This window comes from Ambystoma mexicanum, chromosome 9 (genome assembly GCF_040938575.1).
Source record: "Ambystoma mexicanum isolate Mex_15411 chromosome 9, UKY_AmexF1_1, whole genome shotgun sequence".
NCBI lineage: Eukaryota > Metazoa > Chordata > Amphibia > Caudata > Ambystomatidae > Ambystoma > Ambystoma mexicanum.
Window position 1 is genome coordinate 853,778,195 of NC_090931.1, and position 22,126 is coordinate 853,800,320.

The 22,126-nt window shown below is 47.8% G+C and overlaps 1 protein-coding gene across 1 annotated transcript in view; it reads left to right on the top strand.

The window, feature by feature from the left end:
• The window catches only part of SPAG16 (sperm associated antigen 16), a 2,683,085-nt gene that overhangs the window by 78,990 nt on the left and 2,581,969 nt on the right, over positions 1-22,126 (top strand). The gene's annotated exons all lie outside the window — the stretch shown is intronic.

Genomic DNA, 22,126 nt, shown 5'->3' on the forward strand with positions numbered 1-22,126 from the left:
GGACCTTATGCGTGGCATGCAAGAGCTCACAACTGAAGTACAGAACTTAAAGGCTGAGAATGGTGCATTAAGGCAGCTTGTTTTGTCTTGCGACCCCGCTAACAAGGACAGTGTATTACTGGGTGGAGTGGTAGGCAAATAAGATGGATCGGCAAAATCCTTATGTGGATTCCTGGATTCCTGCTTGGTGCATTTTACTTTTAAGCCCTATTATTTTTCAACTTCTAGGGCGAAGGTGGGCTTTATAATCTCGCACCTCACAGGGAACGCGTTGACCTGGGCCACTCCCTTAGTCAACTCAGGGGATGCCCTCCTGGATGATTATGATGGATTCATTCAGGCACTCAAGAGTATGTTCGACCGCCCAGAACAGGTTTTTAGTGCTCAGGAACGCTTACTTGATTTCCGACAGGGTACTCCGGATATGCTAACGTACGTTACTAGATTCAAACAACTGGCCAAGGAAGCGGATTGGTCCTCAGAAGCAAGTTTCACTCTATTTTGCAGGGGTCTAAACGAGGACATTAAGGATGAATTAGCCCGGGTGGCTCGTCCCAGTTCATTCCAGGCTCTTATGGATCTAGCCATGCAGATAGACTTCCGAATCCAGGAAAGAGAGGCTGAAAGAAAAAAGACCAAAACCCTTTCAAAAGAATTCCCTTGAGACCTCTGTTAAAACCGATTCTGCCCCAACCCCTGACATAGATCCGGAACCCATGCAAGTCGGAGCCTTCCGTGGGCCTATTTCCCCTCAAGAAAGGATGAGAAGGATCCACACAGGCATGTGCATGTATTGTGCCTCGGATAAACACCTTGTTAGAGAATGTCCTCTAGCCTCTCCACGGCATTCGGGAAACGCCAGTTCCTGATCCTAAATGGAGCGAGGTGTCGGGATAGAGATGTTTGCTCCACGTCAATTCCATCCTTGAACTCTTTTGGACAAAACAGTTTGGTGATACTACAGGCCTTCCTCTCGCCCTCCAAAGACAAGACCTATCCCATTCTGGCCTTGGTGGACTGCGGAGCTATGGGAATTTTCATTGATCAAAACTGGGTTGTTAGTCACCATATTCCGTACGAGACACGAAACACCATGCAGCCGGTTGAAGCAATTGACGGAAGACCCCTCTCTTCAGGACCCATAAAGAGATCCAACTTTCCATAAACCACCATCAAGAGCGGATTACATTCGACATCATTAAATCAGCCCATTACCCCATGGTTTTGGGTATGCCCTGGTTACAAAAGCACAATCCGTATATCAATTGGACAGCAGGATCATTATTCCTGGGCTCAGAGTTCTGTATGTCCCACTGTCTATCCCTGGACCCCTCCTCGATAACTCCTAAAGAACCACCAAGAGACCAAGGAACACCACTCATGGTTTCCAATATCATACAAATTCCAGAGGCCTATCAGGAATATGCTGATGTATTTTCTACTGCCATAGTCCAAGCCTTACCCCCTCACAGGCCCAAAGACTGTGCCATAGATACAGATCCCTCAGCTGTAATTCCCTTCGGCCGAATGTTCATTCTTTCCGAACCTGAGAAAAAGGCCCTTCGGGAATACCTAGACACCAATCTTGAAAACGGCACCATAAGACCCTCGAAATCTCCAGCGGGTGCTTTGTTGTTCTTCGTTCCCAAGGAGGATACCAAGGAACTCAGACCTTGCCTCGACTATCGAGGCTTAAACCAATGCACCCTCAAAGATCGGTACCCACTGCCCCTGATTTCAGATATCCTGGAAGCTGTGAGAGGAGCCGTAATATTCACGAAGTTGGATCTCCGGGGTGCCTACCATTTAATCCGTGTCCGGGAGGGGGACGAATGGAAAACAGCCTTTAGAAAACCCTTTGGTCACTATGAATACCTAGTCATGCCTTTTGGACTAGCCAATGCTCCCGCAGTCTTTCAGCGTTTTATGGACAGGATGTTCTCTGATATGTTGTTCCTCTTCGTCATTGTCTATCTGGATGACATATTTATTTTTTCCAAGGATCCTCTAAAACATGAAGAACATGTAAAGGCAGTACAACGACTTTGTGAACACAACCTGTTAGCCAAACCCGAAAAATGCTTGTTCCACGTTACTTCTGTTCACTACCTAGGATTCATCCTTAGCCCAGAAGGAATTGGTATGGACCCTTCAAAGGTAAAGGCCATACTGGCTTGGCCCGATCCCACATCTGTGAAACAGGTGCAATCCTTCCTGGGGCTCGCCAACTTCTATTGGAAGTTTATTTCTACCTTTTCCGAGATCGTTCAGCCGATCGTTGCTCTATTGAAGAAAGACACCCACTTGATCTGGTCTACACCGCAAGATAAAGCATTCCAACGATTGAAGACAGAGTTCACGCAAGCCCCCATCCTGACCCAGCCCGACATAAATCACCCATTTCTAGTGGAAACGGATGCCTCCAACTACGCCATAGGGGAGGTCTTGAAACAGGAACTTGAGGATGGACTGGAACACCCCATTGCTTACCTTTCACGAACCCTGACCCCCAGCGAGACACACTATTTAGTCCTGGAGAAGGAACTCTTGGCCATCCGCCAAGCCTTCACTGAATGGCGACACCTACTTCTGGGTGCTAGATATCCAGTCCAAGTCCGCACAGATCATCGGAATCTCCAAATCCTACAGTCGTTGGAGTGCAGGAACAGTCGTCGGGCCCGTTGGGCCTACTTCTTTGCCCAGTACCAGTTTCAAATCGCTCATGTTCCCGGATCACAAAACATGATTGCTGATGCCTTATCTCGACGTCCAGACTACGCAGCCACTGAGGACAAGGCCTACCCTAAGATGTTTCCCCAAACTATCTTTGTAGCTCAAGCAATCAACCTCCTGGAAGAAATCCGAGTGCAAACCCAGTCCTCTGACCTCTGGAAGGATATTTCAAGGACGAATTCATGGAATCTAAGAGTCAAGGAAGAATATCTATTCAAGGACAATGCACTGGTCATTCCTACGCAGAAATTACAACACGGTAATAAACCTCTTCCATGATACCCTTCACTCCGGTCATCGTGGTGTAACTAACACCCTCCGTCTTATACAAAGACAGTTTTGGTGGCCTCGAATGAAGACCGACGTACAACAGTACGTCAAGGCTTGTACTGTCTGCAGTCAAAACAAACATGATAACAAGAGACCGGCGGGTCTTCTACTGCAACCGTCGCTGCCAACAAGACCATAGGAGTTTATTGCTACAGACTTCATTGTGGAATTGCCACCTTCCCGAGGGTACACGACCATCATGGTAACCATAGACTTGTTCACCCATATGGCTCATTTTACACCTTTGTTTAAACTACCATCCTCCTCAGAACTTGCTGGAATCTTCCTGGAACATATTTTCCGTCTTCATGGACTTCCTTCCAAGATCATATCGGACCGAGGACCTCAATACGTCTCACAATTCTGGAAACATCTGTGTCGTATTCTAGGGATCCAACGCGCTCTCTCATCAGGTTATCACCCACAAACCAACGGAGCCACAGAATGTGTAAATCAAACTCTGGAGCAATATCTTCGTTGTTTTGCCACCAAGGTTCAGGATGACTGGTCTCTCCTCATACCCCTGGCCGAGTTTGCCTACAACAAATTCCGATCACTCAGCACTCAAGGTCAGCCCTTTCTATTGCAGTCAAGGTTTTCACCCGTCCGTTTTACCTTCTGTTCTTCCACATCCCACTCCAGTACCTACTCTCGACTCATGGATACAGACTCTCATCAACATACACAAGGAAGCCAAGGAACAATTGAAAGAGGCTCAAACACGCTCCAAGCTCTATGCGGATTCCAAGAGAAAATCAGCGCCCTCTTATTCTGTTGGTGATCAAGTCTGGTTGCTCTCGAAACTATTACCGTGACATCTACGGCCAAACAAATTGGCCCCTCGGTACTGTGGACCATTTTCCATAAAGGAAGTCATCAATCCTGTCTCATTCCGACTCAAGCTACCCGATTCCTGGAAGAAAATACACCCAGTCTTTCACACTTCCCTATTGAAACCTTACATCCAATCCTCCCGAAAATCCTGCAGACCCAGTCCTGTTGTTGTAGACGATCAGATGGAATATGTAGTGTCCAGAATATGTGAATCCAGGTATAAACGGGGTCGACTTCAATACCTGGTTGAATGGAAAGGATACACTCCTAGCAAGAGATCCTGGGAACCAGTTTCTAACTTAAATACCCCTCGACTGCTTTGAAGATTCCATCTCATACACCTGGGCAAACCTGGTGGAACAGGTCTTCGGAGGAGGCATGCTGTCATGACCCTTAGAACTTGACCCTTCTGGACTTCCGGGTCCTTATTGCGCCGGGGCTTGTATTCTTTGTTACTCCCAACATGGCCGCAACAAGCGACTTGCCTCGCACCAGCTTCCACGTCGCACACGGCACGTTCTATAAATTAGCCACACCCCCGCGGCCCCACGCTATCATTAGGTAGTGACTTGACATGTGTGTGCAGTTCGGCAATCCACTATTCCTAGATCCTGGTTCCTTCTTCCTTCCTTCACCCCTTCCCTCTAATCTGCTCCTGGAATCCCCATTCTTAGCGACCGCTACCTATTTTCCTGGACATCCTGGAACAGCGGCCTTCCCGGAACTCTGAACGCGCTCTGCAGCTGGACGAGACTCGATCAAGCCTATACAGGACCCGATCCGTCCACAAGAGGAATCCTCCCACGGAACAGAGCAAGAAGCGATCCCAGGTGAAACGGGGGAGATTTACGAAATTAATAACGAGTAGTCGATTTTCTTTTTTTATTTTCATTGTATTTGTGGCGGTCCCCATCCCCCATTTCTACAGCCTTTTTTATCCCCCCCAACCATCCCCACCCCTTTTAATCGCTTACCCCACCCCCATATATACATTTATTAAATAATTCGACTTTTTGTCGTTATTCAAGAGTCGTTTAAAATGTTGTCGTTATTAACACTGCATACCCCTGAGAGTACATTAAATGGCTGAAGCTGAGTGAACAACACACATTATCTTATTGTGACTACTAGGGAGAAGCACATCCCAGTGGAAGCCATGCATGGCATAAGCCTTGGGCAGGGAGGATGGCTCAGGCGTGCAAGACAATGATGAGCAGCGCAGGTTTGATGCACAATCCTGCGCTTAGAAGCTGGACTCTGTCCTGAAGCACAGCATAAAAGCCCAATTCATTTTAATGACGTACATGCATGTGCATCTCACATTTATTTGTCTGTGACTAGTAGGGAGCATGCCGTTAGAGTTGGTTGGAGGGAGGGGGTTACCTGAATTATCTTTAAATGAATGTGCGCCACACAAGCCATCTTGCTGTGACTAGGCAGAGTTTGGGTGAGATCCGGGTGAAATTTGGGAGTGTTGGCAAGTCTAGTGAGATCTTCCAACACGTGAATCTGTTCATTTTGTAAGTTCACCCAGGCTTAGCCGTTACAAAACGTCAGGGGCTAAGAAGGGCTACAGTTCTGGCTAGAGGCCCAAAAACGTATAACTTGAAAGGTTTGATGTGCTAATGCTGCAAACGTATTGGTATTAACACAATAATAACTTTTAACAATTATAATCATTATTAAGGGGGTCATTTTAAGACTAGGACAAAAAAATGATGGATGGAATGTTTCAAATGAATATTAACTGCCAAAATGGCTCCTCACAAACTTCTATTGTATGTTAGCCCGTCTGCGCCAGTATTGTGAGGGATCAGCCATATGCAAATCAATATGGGTCCTGCCTCAAATAGGAGCAGCCCACTCTGAACTGCTATGCCATGTCAACTCGCGCCACAGGGAAGCAAGCTGCACCTGCGTGATAAAACCCACAAGGTGGTCCATGGTATGCACTGTGGGTGGCATTCTTTCTTTTTTGTTACCTGGCCTCACTACGTCTAACCTCCATAGATGGACACATGATCTCTCTACTGTTTTGTGGTTAGGTAGCTTCCCCAATAAAGAAGTATTTAATAGCAACTACCCTTTATGGAAACAAGTTGTAAATGCCACGGTGGGAAGCCCATCTACTGTCTCAAAAACCATCATGGCAAAGATGGTTCTCTCTTATATGTGGTACTTGTGGCTTCAGCTTTAAGACACAATATGCCTTGTCTTGGCTTTGGTGCAATTAAAACACTTGTACCATTGGGCACACTGAAATTAACACCAGTGCAAGTGCAGTCATTGTGCCAGCTCTAACAGTTCCGCAAATCCTTTCATTGTACCCACTATCAGTAAATCCAATGCACTGGCTATAAATGCAGCCATTTGTGCTTGCCATGAAAGTAGTTCTAGACGCAAACCTCTGACAACCTTGGTATAGTCCCAGTTTGTGCAGCCCGGATATATTCTAGATTCACAATCCCAGTATACTCGCACCTCGACAAACCCAATATGCTCCTGTTTCACACCCTGCATATGTTCTGTTTTTACAGTCCGTTTACACTCCTGATTTGAACATTGAACAATCCTGATCAAGAGTCCACCTCAGCCTTACCGCACCACATCGACCTCACCTAATCCATCCAGTCATCGGTGTGCCACGTCAGTTAGAAACCAAAGACTGGCCTCTATATGTCATCAATGGACCTACCACCTGAACAACCTCTCCACTGACAAAAAGCCCTAACTCTAATGACAGCAAAGCCCCAGCCTCTGCAGCACCTAAAATTGACGTAGCCCTTCCTGCTCACAATTCCTTGACTTTGGCCATCCCTGACGGCTACACCATTATCAGGTGCGACAGGGACACCAATCAAACTAAGGGAGGAGGATTAGCATTCATATTTAAGAGCTCGCTCAATCTCGGAGATGTCAACAGCCTGCTGCTGCCATCTGCGGAACTACTGTCGATCAAACTGCCGATCTCACCCAATCACACTGCCACAGTGCACCTTATCTAAAGGGCCCCCTCGCCCCACATCCTCATTTGTGGAGGACATCTCATCCATTCTAGCTACTAGTACCAAGCCTAACTCCCAAATCATTCTACTTGGCTACCTCAATCTAGGCTATCTAGACACAAATGATGCCAAAGCCACTGATTTAGCAAGTGTACTGGCTGACTTCGGCCTTACCCAACATATTAAAGAACCTACCCACATCAAGGGTCGAATCCTTGATTGGGTCTCAGACATGAACTGTGCGCTTAACGTAACCTCTGTTTCCCCATGCGCCTGTTCTGATCACCACATAATACTATTCTCCATCAACTCCAGTCCACCTACAGATAAACCCAACCTCACCCCTCCAACTCTCACTCGCAACAAGAAGGATATTACAGTCGAGAAGCTACTCCCTCTCATCCTCCCTCTACTGAACTCGGCGTCCTCCACTTGCTCGGACCCTACTGTTCTAGTAGACACTTCCAACCGCGCAATGTTAAATGCTCTCAACACCATCGCCCCTCTCAAACTGCGCAAACAAAAACCTCGCCTCCACCTTAATTCCTGGTTCACCCCTCACCTAAGCGACCTGCGTAAAGAAAAGAAAAAAGCTGAGGCTCACTGGAAAAGCCCACCCTCTCTAGTCAACAAAAATAACCTCACCTCAGCTTCCCTTACCTACAAAGAAGCCATCCTAGCTGCAAAAAAGGAAGTCTACAACAAAAGGATCTCACAAGCCCAATCTAACACCAAGGAACTACTCAAGGTCCTTAAGGAACTTGAGTCTCCAGTTACCCCACTTGATACATGAACCCCCGACACTGAGTGGTGCTCCAACATTCAAAAGGCACTGTTAGACAAAATTCCCCTGCTCCAAGCCAAAATCAATACCAAAAGAAGCTACCTTTCTGACTCGACGGGTAACCCCCGTCGTACATACCCACCTCACCTGAACATGCCTTCAAACCCTTTAGCTTCACTCTCCTTACCATTAAGGATGTTGAAAATATTATCTTGAAGCTCAAGCCTTCCAATTGCCAAGGTGACGCTTGCCCTGATCCGGTCATACAGGAAGCTGCACATGATCTCGCCCCATTCATCACCTCGCTCATTAATGCCTCCTTCATATCGGGCACTCTACCTAACAATCTTAGGAATGCGTGGGTCATCCCGTTAATCAAAAAAGCCTAATCTTGATCCCAGTAATCCATCTAATTACAGGCCCATCACCACTGTGCCTTACCTTCTCAAAATCTAGGACTGAGCGGCATATCTCCAAATACAGGAATACCTTGAGACCAACAATCTATTTGGGCTTAGACAGTCCTGTCTCCACCCAGACACGGCACTGAGACAGCCTTGATCAATTTGAAAACCCAAATCGAGGACCTGAAAGACAAGGGCAAACAGGCGCTCCTGCTCCTCCTTGATCTCTCAGCAGCCTTTGATTTGGTCGATCATCAAATCCTCTGCCGCCACCACCTTAAGACTGCTGCTCACTTCTCCAACGCAGCCACATCCTGGATTAGCTCATTCTTGGCAAACATATCCATGAGGGTCTTCTTTTCCTTAGCTGCAGCTGACCCAGCACACGTCCCGGGTGGAGTCCCACAAGGCTCTTGTGTATCTCCCACACTCTACAAAGTGTTTACTAAACTGCTCTTTGATATACTTGACTATCTGGGTGCCTCCTACACTAACTACGCAGACAACACCCAGATACTCATCCCTATCACTGGCGACTATGTAACCAATGCCAAAGCACTCAACAAAGTCTAAACTGTCATCCAGGCCTGGATGGCACATCATGAGCTTTGCCTCAATGATGAAAAAATGGAGTTACTCATTCTAGCCCCCCCCCTAAACTCGCCAAACTTGACCCTAAATACAAATCCTTTATTATCGACGGGAACAATATCAAAGTCTCTAACGTCACTAAAACACGTCATCTTATACATGCAAACTGATCACAGCATGCCGTCCCTTTCTGACAACGGGCAACTGCCTGATCCTCGCTAGAACCCTCATCATGTCCAAAATCGATTTATTGCAACGCCCTCTACCTAGGGACAAGTCAAAGAAACCTCGATAAACTCCAGGTCACACAGAACAATGCCATAAGAGCAGTTCTCGACATACCCAGGCGATCTCACATCTCCAACACTAGATGCAACCTGCAGTGGCTTCCCATTACCCATCGCATATCCCTCAAAGCTCTCGTTCTTACTCACAAGGCCCAGAACAATGCAGCACCTGCCTACTTAGCCACATGCTTTACACATCATACAGCATCCAGATCCCTGAGATCTGCTCAGGCCCGCACACTGGCTATTCCTAGCTTCAAGCAACAGACTGCAGGAGGCTAGAGTTTCCCAGTCCTTGCGGCTAAGCTCTGGAACTCCTTACCCAATACGCTCAGAAATGTACCACACCTCCACTCCTTCCAACACAAAACCAAACACTGGCTAAATGAAAGGGATATCCAAGCCACCTCCTCACTTTAACTTATACAGCGGTTAATCCTATATGTACCCCTAACATCCTGTAAATATGTGTAAAAGGTATATTCTGAAACTGTATATTGTAACTTGTAAAATGTATAATGTATATATCGCTGTAACCTGTAACTGTCTGCAAGACATGTGCCCAGATGCCCCGGGGCAAGGCGCGCAATACAAATAAAATAAATACAAATACAAACATTCCAGTGTACAAACCTAGTTTATTCAGAGTTTGACAAACCCAATATGTTGTGTGGTGAGTTCTCCAAACTATCCCTAGGGGTAGTGGGCCATTGTGGACTGGGATGTGCCAGTCACTAACCAGAGTGCATCCACGAGGGGTGTCGAGGGTCCTTGCACGCCTGATACCCCATAGGGAACACAATAATCTCTACAAAGGAATACTGACCACAGAGGAAGAATTAAAGAACTTGAGTTCCCAGCAGGCCCCCACAGAATGTGACTTTCCTGAGACACAGTGGACAGAAAATCGCAAACCTTTGGACCATCCCAACCTGCTTCATCAGATGCGGTTCCGACTGCACCATAAAGCCACAGCAGATAATGGGAATTAGCATGTCATACCTGCGGCGAAACCAAATGCTAGAGCATACCCACGAAGCAAGATTTTGGCTCTGGTGGAACACCAGGATGCGCGAGGACGAGGATATCAAACTGCACCAGTAAGCGCCAAGATGGTGTCGCTGACCGCACTTCCCTTTAAACTGGTCCTCATTAGGTAAACTAATTACCATTAAATAATTAGCCAACCTGATTGAAAGTTTAGACAAAGTTTAGTGAGGTGAATTAAAGGGACAGGGCCAGTCAGTGGAGATCCCATGGGAGACAGAGAATTCCAGATGTGTTCCCTTGATACAAGTGGTGAGCGCCAGAAAGCCCGGACATAGGTGGACCGCTGCTTGGTGGAGCCCTGCAAGACTATGGTAGAGGTTGCTAAATGCGTGGAGAGGGAATCAAAGCGCGAGGAGGAGACATTACAAGCCCAGCTGCTTAGTCTCTGGAAACTGGAGTTCAAACAACATAATTCTTGCACCTGCAACCCAAAGGTTTCAGATCAGCCCATGGCGGGGTTACAAAAGAAAATACTATTAACTGCCTGACAAGAGCCCACGCAAGGTGGGAGAATTACCCATCTGCAATACCAATAACCCAAGAGGTCCAGACACCAGTACCAAGAAAGTCCACAGGGGGAGATACTAGGTGAAAGCTGGGAGGGTGAGGAGGAACACAGACTGGGAATAACTCAAGGAAAGAACCTTTTGTATCTTGACGTAAGGACAGACTTGTGTAGATTAGGAAATGTGTGACTTTTGAGTTTTGGCCAAACTTTCAACTTTGTGTTGTAGCGTAAGGGCAGCGGCTAGCATGGTAACTTAATAATGTCACAGAAAACACTCAAAGTCTTTGATACAGTTCAAGTGTTTTTATTATGCATGGGAGGCCTCTCTCTCTCTCTCATTTGCACACAAACCTCCTCCCTAAGCCAGACATCGGTAACCCCTGGTTAGTGCTACCAGCCATCTTTAGCTATTGATGGCTCTCTAAATACATGTTATCCTAAACTCCCTCAGAGACTTTTTAGCCTTTCCTGTTTTAACCCCAGGTCAGTGTTTTAAGGGAAGTTTGGATTGTGCCTTGAACTTACTCTGTTGGATTTGGGCTAGATCAGTAATGCACACTGTGCTCTTCCTCACTCTCACTACTCATTTCTCCCTCCTTACTCCTCCTACCAGTTGTTAATATCTCTGATGTTTCACACCTCCTACTCCACTCGACCCTTTGATGTAACCCCTCCTCCTACCACTGCTCACCTCCTCTCACTCCTCCTCTCGCTCCTACTCTCCTCCTCTCACTCCTTTCCGACGCCTCCTCTCCTCCTCTCCTCCTCCTACTCTCCTCCACCCCCCACTCTCCTCCTCCCACTACTAGCATCCTACTCTCACTATTACTCCACGCACTCTCTGCAACAGCCACTTGACATACACTCCTTAAACAAACTAAACTTAGTTCACATACACACTCATTCACACAGCAGTGCCCTTGCACTCACTAAACCAACACCTCACTTGATTTAACAATAGCCTCCACATTTCACCACTCCCTCCTTCCTCTTCCTGGTCACTTGGTTCTTCTTCTTCTCCTCCTTCGACCTCACCCGCGCAACCCACACCTTCTACTGTCTCTAACTTTCCTTTTATATTTCCACCTAGTTGGGGGATTGGCCTTCTTCCCCTATCCAATCCTGACTGGTCTACCAGATCCAGGGAGTATATGTGCAGACACATAAATAGAGAGCCAAGCTCCACCAACTTTCTCAGTATGGGATTACTACAGAATTGTGATGCATTATCAAAGGATTCCTGATCATGGAGGCTTGATGCCTGCCTTCCCCAAGGTAAGTGTTTCCAACTTGAAGGTCTGAGTGCCCTCCGTAAGTCTCTGGAGAGCCATTGGGTTCTACCTCATCTGGGAGTGTTCATCGCTTCCGCTTGGAAGTGTGTCAGAAAGCACCAAAGTATTGACTGAAAAGGATACGGTACTCAAAAGGATACAGGTGGTAGGGTCTTCCGGATCCCTGTTCACACGATTTGATAGTTGTGAAGTCAAGTTTAGACCTTCCAAATGATACAACTCTCTGACTGATAAAACAGGCAGAGAGATGGATCACTGGAAAGGGCGTGGGTGAGGTATAGGAAGTCAGCCTAGAACAAAATAAAGTATCATAAGAAACTGCCCCAAACTGAGTATGATAGAACAGAAAATGACATGAATGCACACACTGACCTTAAGTCTAGGGCAGAAGAATCCAGCAGAAGTCTCTTGAGGAAATCCAAAGGTAGAACAAACGACAAGGGAGGGAAGATTAGTAAGGGAGACTTATCCCGAACGGAACGAGGCTCACGCTAGATACGGGTTGATGCACCACAGGATAGCGTCCAAAGTACTGTTCACTGTCGCCTTCCAATTATCCTTGAAAAGCTTCCTTCCCACGTAGAGAAAAGTATAGAAATGAATCAATCCCCCTGTTAGTGTCACAGGTGCAGGAATTGGAAATATCGCCCTTTTTATGGTATAAACAAAGTACACGCGGTTCTGCACAGCCGCGAAGAAAATAGCGTGCGCGTGCGGAAATACACGCGATTTAGGATTCACGCAGTCCAGGCCAGCAGCGCTTGAAGACAACAGGTGCGTGCGGATTTACATGCGAACAGGATTCATGCAGTCCAGGCCAGCCGCGCTTGAAGATAGCGTGCGCTTGTGGGTTTGCACGCGAACAGGATTCACGCAGCCCAGGACAGCCGCATTTGAAGACAACGTGCGCGTGTGGATTTTACACGCGAACAGGATTCATGCAGTCCAGGCCAGCCGCGCTTGAAGATAGCGTGCGCTTGTGGGTTTGCACGCGAACAGGATTCACGCAGCCCAGGACAGCCGCGTCTGAAGACAACGTGCGCGTGTGGATTTACACGCGAGCAGGATTCACGCAGCCCAGGACAGCCGCGTTGGAAGACAACGTGCGCGTGTGGATTTACACGCGAGCAGGATTCACGCAGCCCAGGACAGCCGCGTTTGAAGACAACATGCGCGTGTGGATTTTACACGCGAACAGGATTCATGCAGTCCAGGCCAGCCGCGCTTGAAGATAGCGTGCGCTTGTGGGTTTGCACGCGAACAGGATTCACGCAGCCCAGGACAGCCGCGTTTGAAGACAACGTGCGCGTGTGGAAGGACACGCGAACAAACAGCTCCAGGAATCAGCGTGTGGCGGAAAACACGCTATAGAAGGCCCAAAAAGTAGCTGAAGTAACCTGCAAGGATGCAGGACGGAGGTTAAAGCTACACAACGCCAAATGATTCGATCAGAAGCAGCGAGTGAAGTTTCCACGCTGCTTTTATACGTAATGCCGTAGTTCACGTGACGAACAGAATACACGTGAAGTTAGCGATGTGAAAAGTGCAAACGTCGTTTTCCCGGCAACGTATCGAACAACCGCCATTTGGAATAGAACGGTCTAGCTGTTCTACGAGCGTAGGAGGTAGGACCACGTCCGGCATGCATGACAGTGCCATCCCCCAAAGGGGCAACCTCTCCCCTTCTCGTGTGAAAACGCTTCAATAAAGCAGGAGCATGAATATTAGAAAGAGGTTCCCAGGACCTATCTTCGGGACCATAGCCCTTCCAATCCACCAGATAAAACGGCCTACCAGAACGTAGCCTCATATCCAGTATGTCTTGTACCTCGTATTCATCTGAACCCCGCACAGAAATAGCAACAGGCCGTACAGGCAATCTAGTAGCTTCAGAACATGGCTTAATGAGTGACACGTGGAATACGGGATGCACTCGCCATCGTTGAGGCAAAGCTAGACGGACAGCAGCCGGATTGATTACTTGGAGCACTGCATAGGGACCAATGTATTTAGGCAATAATTTCTTTTTGCCTGGAATTCTCAAGTTCTTAGTGGACAGCCATACTTTCATACCAGCCTTGTAGACAGGTGCGGGTACTCTGTGAGCATCGGCATAGAACTTGTCGCGTCTTTTAGCCTGCTCCAGTTGCTGCTTCACTTTCCTCTGTAGTTTCTTCAGATCACGAAAAGTACGGCCTGCGGCAGGAGTATCCAAAGACAAGCTGGAATCCAAAGGTATTGATCGGGGGTGTTGTCCATAAAGCGCATAGAATGGTGAAGTGCCTATGGCACTATGATAGGAGTTGTTATAGGCGAATTCTGCTGCCGGCAGGACCTTGAGCCAATCCGATTGGTACTGTAGACACAAACACTGCAGATATTGTTCCATAGTGCTATTGACTCTTTCGGTCTGTCCATCAGTTTGAGGGTGATAAGCACTGGACATTCTATCATCAATCAGTAATGCTGATGTTAGTGCTCTCCAAAAGCGTGACGCAAACTGTGAGCCCCTGTCCGTAATGATTACTGACGGTAGACCAAAGAAACGAAAGATATGTTGAATGAATAGGTCAGCCAGAACAGCAGCGGTTGGTAAACCAATACAGGGAACATAAAGAGCCAATTTAGTGAAATAATCCACTACAACCCATATGGTATCGTACTCCTGGTTTGGTGGGAGTTCTACCACAAAGTCCATAGATATCATGTCCCATGGTTTGTTAGGGACAGGTAGGGACTGGAGTAAGCCCACTGGTTTACCAGGAGTGTTTTTACATTGGATGCATACAGAACAAGTCGATACATGATCTATGACATCTTTTGACATGGATGGCCACCAGCACCATCTTTTGAGCAGCTCTAGTGTTTTCTTCCGTCCAGGATGGGCTGCGATCAAGGAATCATGATTCCACTTGAGTGCTTTATTCCGCGTTGAAGACGTCGGTAGGTAGAGCACTCCTTGTGTGAAAGGTAAACCGTTATGTACGTCCAGATTCATATCCTGGATAACTTGTGGATGTTTTTTCACCCACTCTTGTACTTCGGTTTTTAAGGATGGTTGAACAGAACAACTACATATTACATGATCTGCCAACAACTGATTTTGTACTTGTGCTTCGTCCTTCGCCTCTTCACCCATACGAGACAACGCGTCCTACTTAACGTGTTCTCGGGCAGGACGATATGTGACCTGGAAATCGTATTGGGCAAAAAAGACATGCCATCTGGCCTGTCGGGCCGTAAGGCATTTCATAGATTTGAATGCTTGAAGATTTCTATGGTCTGAGTACACCAACACCTGATGTTTGGCCCCAAGAAGATGATGACGCCATTCTCGGAAGGCATCCTTGATAGCCAGCAATTCCCGCTCAGTGACTGTGTAATTTCGTTCATATGGGGTAAGTTTGTGAGAGAAGAAAGCCACTGGGTGCTCCTCCTTGGTTTCTGTGCAAACTTGTGAGAGTACCGCTCCAGTAGCGACACTGGATGCATCCGCTTCAACGATAAACTGGCGATCTGGATCTGGATGTTGAAGCACGGGTGCAGTGGTAAATGCTTCCTTTAACTTTTCGAATGATGCTTGGGCATTCTGGTTCCAACAGAAAGTAACTTTGGAACTAGTTAAAGCCGTCAAAGGAGCTACTGTTTTGGAGAAGGAATGAATAAATCTGCGATAACAATTCGCAAAGCCTAGGAAAGACTGTAATGACTTGACGTTGTGCGGAATAGGCCAATTCAATATGGCCTTCACTTTGGAACGGCTCATTCGAGCACCTAGATTGGTAATGTCATAACCCAGGAATTCCACTTCCTGTGAATGAAAGACGCATTTCTCGGCTTTCACAAAAAGAAGGTTCTCCCTGAGTCTTTGTAGGACTGTAGAAACGTGTTTGACGTGTTCCGAAAAAGATGATGAATAGATCAGAATATCATCCAGATAAATCACCACGAACTGGTCCATTATATCCCTGAATATATCATTCATGAAGAATTGAAAAGTGGCGGGAGCGTTGCACAGACCAAAAGGCATCACCAAATACTCGTAAAGACCATACCGTGTCTTGAAAGCGGTCTTCCATTCGTCGCCTTCACGAATGCGAACTAAATTGTATGCTCCTCGCAAGTCCAATTTGGTGAAGTAACTGGAAGTACCTAATTGATCCGTTTATCAGTGGTAAAGGATATTGATTTTTTATGGTGATGTCGTTAAGTGCCCTGTAATCAATGCAAGGCCTTAGATCACCCTCTTTCTTCGGAACAAAGAATAGAGGAGACGCAGCAGGTGATTGTGATGGCCGTATGAAACCCATCGCTAAAGCTTTGTCGATGTATTCTTTCAACACAACGTCTTCTTTTGGAGTCAGCGAATATAAACGACCTGTAGGGATTTTGGCACCAAGAATCAATTCAATTGGACAGTCATACTGTCGATGAGGAGGCAATTGTTCTGCCTGGCCTTTATCAAAGACATCAGCGTACTCAGCGTATTCGCATGGTATGGTAGTGTCGCTTTGATGTACCACGCCGATAGTTGAAACACCCCCCATAGAGGCCAATATGTGTTGCTTGTTTGACACCTCCTGACTGGTAAAGCAATGTTCATTGCAATGAATTGAAGGATACTGGAGCAATCCCGAAACCCAGTCAACGGCGGGATTATGAAGGGTTAACCATGCAAGACCAAGTATGATTTCGTACTGCGGAGCAGCTATGACATCGAAGACGATTTCTTCCGAATGATTATTCGATAATGTCATCTGAACAGATACCGTCTCCTGGGTTACCAGACCAGAAGTCAAAACAGATCCGTCCACGGTATTAACCGTTTCAGGTTTGTTCTTGTTTACAAGGGGTATGGAACAGTTCTTGGCATATGTGATGTCTATGTAATTGTTGGTGGCTCCGGAATCAACCATGGCCTTGGAAACCAATTCTCGGTCATCACAATGTAACGTCACCTCAACAATTACGGGTGCGTGATTAGGAATAGTACTGGAGTCCGATGAAACACTCGACACAGGGACTCGTGCTATTGTCGAGTTTTGGCGTTTCCCGAACGCTTGACAGGTTTTTTAGGACATGTCGCTAATAAATGCTCGGATGAACCGCAATACATACATAAATGGTTTTTTCTTCGGTTCTCTCGTTCTGCATTGGACAACCGGCCTCTCACGGCGCCAATCTGCATTGGTTCGGGGTCGTTCGAGAGGACTGCCGGTGTCTCTGAACGAACCGAGGCTTGTATGAAGGGCTTTTTCTCTCCTTTCCGAGCATTCCTTCGGGCATCGATTTGTAGAACCAAATCAAGCAACTCTGTGAATCCCGTAGGAACCACCGGAACTGTAGATAAGGCATCTTTCAGTTCTTCTGAAAGACCCTTGTAGAAAACAGCTGTTTTCTTACTGTCAGGCCATTGTGTTTCGGCTGTTAGTTGATTGAATCGGGCAATGTTAGGCAAAAGAGGTTGATTGCCTTGTTGTAGATTAAGTAACTCCAGATCCATGGCTTGAGTAGAATAACGCATGTCAAAGACTTTACTCATTGCAGCCAAGAGATCGTCACAGTCGTACAACAAAGGGCTATTTGTTTCCAACAAAGGGTTAGCCCAAGCCGCAGCTGTGCCCCCTAAATGGGAAAGCACGAATGCTGCTTTTGTGGTTAGGTCAGGAAAAGATGTAGGATGACAAAGAAAATGGAGTCGGCACTGAATAACGAAGGTTCTATAGGTTTTGGGATCACCAGTGAACCGTTCCGGAGGGGCCAAGGGAAACTGAGTGGGCATAACCACATTAATAGTTTCCTGTGGGGGTGTCATAGTCCCAGATCCAGATGCAGTGGCCATTGGAACCTGTGCTCCCTGAGGACTACCGTGCATGGCGTCTTGCATTACGTCCATACGGTGCCGTAACATGTCCTGTGCCGTAACCATCTCATTTCTCAAATCGCGGATCAACTGAGTCAAAACAGCTAAAGGATCCGTACCCTCCATGGCTTCTGATTCTGTCAGAAAGCACCAAAGTATTGACTGAAAAGGATACGGTACTCAAACAGATACAGGTGGTAGGGTCTTCCGGATCCCAGTTCACACGATTTGATAGTTGTGAAGTCAAGTTTAGACCTTCCAAATGATACAACTCTCTGACTGATAAAACGGGCAGAGAGATGGATCACTGGAAAGGGCGTGGGTGAGGTATAGGAAGTCAGCCTAGAACAAAATAAAGTATCATAAGAAACTGCCCCAAACTGAGTATGATAGAACAGAAAATGACATGAATGCACACACTGACCTTAAGTCTAGGGCAGAAGAATCCAGCAGAAGTCTCTTGAGGAAATCCAAAGGTAGAACAAACGACAAGGAAGGGAAGATTAGTAAGGGAGACTTATCCCGAACGGAACGAGGCTCACGCTAGATACGGGTTGATGCACCACAGGATAGCGTCCAAAGTACTGTTCACCGTCGCCTTCCAATTATCCTTGAAAAGCTTCCTTCCCACGTAGAGAAAAGTATAGAAATGAATCAATCCCCCTGTTAATGTCACAGGTGCAGGAATTGGAAATATCGCCCTTTTTATGGTATAAACAAAGTACACGCGGTTCTGCACAGCCGCGAAGAAAATAGCGTGCGCGTGCGGAAATACACGCGATTTAGGATTCACGCAGTCCAGGCCAGCAGCGCTTGAAGACAACGGGTGCGTGCGGATTTACACGCGAACAGGATTCATGCAGTCCAGGCCAGCCGCGCTTGAAGATAGCGTGCGCTTGTGGGTTTGCACGCGAACAGGATTCACGCAGCCCAGGACAGCCGCGTTTGAAGACAACGTGCGCGTGTGGATTTTACACGCCAACAGGATTCATGCAGTCCAGGCCAGCCGCGCTTGAAGATAGCGTGCGCTTGTGGGTTTGCACGCGAACAGGATTCACGCAGACCAGGACAGCCGCGTTTGAAGACAACGTGCGCATGTGGATTTACACGCGAGCAGGATTCACGCAGCCCAGGACAGCCGCGTTGGAAGACAACGTGCGCGTGTGGATTTACACGCGAGCAGGATTCACGCAGCCCAGGACAGCCGCGTTTGAAGACAACGTGCACGTGTGGATTTTACACGCGAACAGGATTCATGCAGTCCAGGCCAGCCGCGCTTGAAGATAGCGTGCGCTTGTGGGTTTGCACGCGAACAGGATTTCCGGCAGCCCAGGACAGCCGAGCTTGAAGACAACGTGCGCGTGTGGAAGGACACGCGAACAAACAGCTCCAGGAATCAGCGTGTGGCGGAAAACACGCTATAGAAGGCCCAAAAAGTAGCTGAAGTAACCTGCAAGGATGCAGGACGGAGGTTAAAGCTACACAACGCCAAATGATTCGATCAGAAGCAGCGAGTGAAGTTTCCACGCTGCTTTTATACGTAATGCCGTAGTTCACGTGACGAACAGAATACACGTGAAGTTAGCGACGTGAAAAGTGCAAACGTCGTTTTCCCGGCAACGTATCGAACAACCGCCATTTGGAATAGAACGGTCTAGCTGTTCTACGAGCGTAGGAGGTAGGACCACGTCCGGCATGCATGACAAAGTGGAGCGTGGCTTCCGTTATTGCTGTGTGGCTGCAGTGTCCCGGCTTTCTCCCTTGCCGGGTTCCTTTAGGCTGGTATGCCTCCATCGGTCAAGTCGCTTGTGGGAGGACTTTCATCTGAAGCAAGTGTAGGGGTCTTTTGTAGTATTTATGCATCTCTCCTGGGGCTTAGGGTACTCTTGCTCACTCTGCTGGTTCCCATGCTGTGACCGTCTCGAAAAAACAGAAATTCTGGCGAGCCTGGTGTTCTTGAGGCATGGTGTGAGACAAAGGGTTGCTGTGAATTTTCAGGCAGGCACAAAGGGAAGGGGCTTTCCCAGCTGCCACCTCCCCTTGCCTCTCTGGGGTAGGTGTGATGCTGGAAATGCATCGGAGGGACAGGGCTTCCGTATCCTTGTCCTTTACTGCTTTTTACTGTGTGTTCTGTTGTGTTTTCTGCACAGGAGTTCATGTGGGACTCCTGACGGTGCAGCTCTCTCTTTTGGTCTGGTGTACAGACCCATGGGATACCCTTATGGCACCCATGGGTTGGGGGTACAACCCTGTGCCCCTAGTGTATGTTTTTGGGCACCTGTGTGTGGCCCACAAAGCAGGGTACGGGCTGGTGGCAGCTCCATGCTGAATTGACTGGTGCCCTGAGCGTCCTCCATTTTGGAAGGCCCAGGCCCAGTCATTGGAATCGGTAGATTCCTGATGGAGACAAGATGGCCCCCATGGCCTCTTGCCTTCCATCGCCTGTTACCTTGATCTTCCGGAAGTCCCAGGAAGCCCTGACTCTGTCCCTTCCCTCTGCCTGGCTGTTGGGTGGAAGTTCCATATATGGAAGTGTGGAGAAGTGCCGACCAGACTGGCTGGAGCCTTCCCAACGACCGTATGTTGTGGGTACACCTGGAGATGGGACCTGGGTGAATGGAGTGTGTGATGAATCTACACTTCTTGTTGTGGATGTCTGGTGTCTGGTGTTTGACACAATGACTGGGGCAGCCCTGCCTGAAACTAGTATGAATGCAGTGAGTAGTGTTGAATGATGTGGTACTTGTCCGAATCCACATTCTGTGTTTTGTGTTTTGAGTGTCTGGATGGAAAAGAATGGCCTGAACGCACTGTGTGCCTGATTGGTTGACTGACTGCTGAATGCCCTTCGAAGTGATTGGAGGCCTCAGTGTGACCCAGTAGAATGAATGGGAGATCAACAGTATATCTGGGAAGCTCTCACTGCTAGGAATTGTGTGCTGAAGCTGAAGTCCAAACTACGAAGAGTAACTGGCGTGAAACTGAAGCTTCACCTTGAAGCCCTGGTGGAAGAGAAGAATTGGTGTTGCTCTCCTTCATCAATCTGAAAGCTGCTGTGTCTCCAGGGACTGACCCAGAGAGGACCTGGTAAGGCGCCCTCTTCCCGAGCTACCATCGTGCACCAGCTGATCTTTGCCCCTGGTACACAGACCTACGAAAGGCTGCCGACCGGAGATGGGGACTGCCACGGAATCCCAAAGAGAAGCGCCCGGACTGTTGTCGACGACCGCCGTCGCCAACTGGAGCCACTGTGCTCCCGTTGCCTAAGAACTTTCGATTCACGCACACGCTTGTCCGCACCGCCGCCCGTCTTATCCCGCCAGAGAAGGCCAGGCCGTCGATGCGATGAGGAGCATGCGCCTGTGGGTTTCCCGCCATCCAAAGACCACAGAGATGCTGACGACTTGACGCCCTTGCTGGGCCACAGTTCTTTAAACTCTTTGCGGTCCACAACTATCGACATCGAGGTGCCCCGCACGCCCCTTCCTTGCAGGACGTTTACGGTTCCCCGTCGACGAGCACCGCTAGGAAAGAAGCTGCCACTTCACCGACATAGTTCACACTGTTCTTCGCCGGACGTTCGACGACCCGTCACTCCTGCCTTAAAGGGAGGGCACTCGAGAAGGGCTGTCGATTCCCAGATGAGGAACGCTACAACACCAGGTACTTTGGGGTTGCTGAACTATTGGAAAGACTCTTGTGAACCATATATGGACTGGGCTTGTGATATATCTTTATTCTGCAGGTTGCCCAGGTGGGGGGGATCTCCACACAGAACTGTGTCTAGGTATTGGGGCCAGTATTCTGCCCATTGTTCTAACCAACTGCTTTCTTATATCTATTGTTGGTTTCCTTTACAAACTGATTTGTGTGACATTTAACCGTACAGTTGATGCACTTTAAAGAGATCGAATAGTAATTGTGGTACCACGTAGAACTGTATAGATTTGCCATTATAAATAACCGAGTACAAAGTCAGTTATCGTGATATTGTACATAACCTTGAATATTAATTATATAAAGACTGTGTTTTAACTAATAGTGTGCGGACATTCTTTTGTGGGTGCTTGGGGACTACACTGTACTTAAGAACCAGCCCTCATCACCTCCTGAGAAGCTAGACCCTGATTGCTCGTCCATTGCTACCAACAATAGAGAATCTTGGCTGGGGTCTTCTGTGCCTCTCCTCTACCATATAGAGAGCAGGAGAACAGACACCCCCCTCCGGTCTTTACAGTAGGGCTGGCTCGGGATTACCCCTTGTTGCCCACCCCCCAGTTCTGGCTAAACGGAGTCCTGACCCCTCATTAGTGAGGCCAGTTTACTGCCCGTATCACATTAAGAAAACGATTTTGGGACACTTTGTTGGCCATCATTCGTAACCTTTAATATAGAAGAGGGTATCTCAAGGGAGACCAGGACTTGTGAACAATAGGGAAGTATAT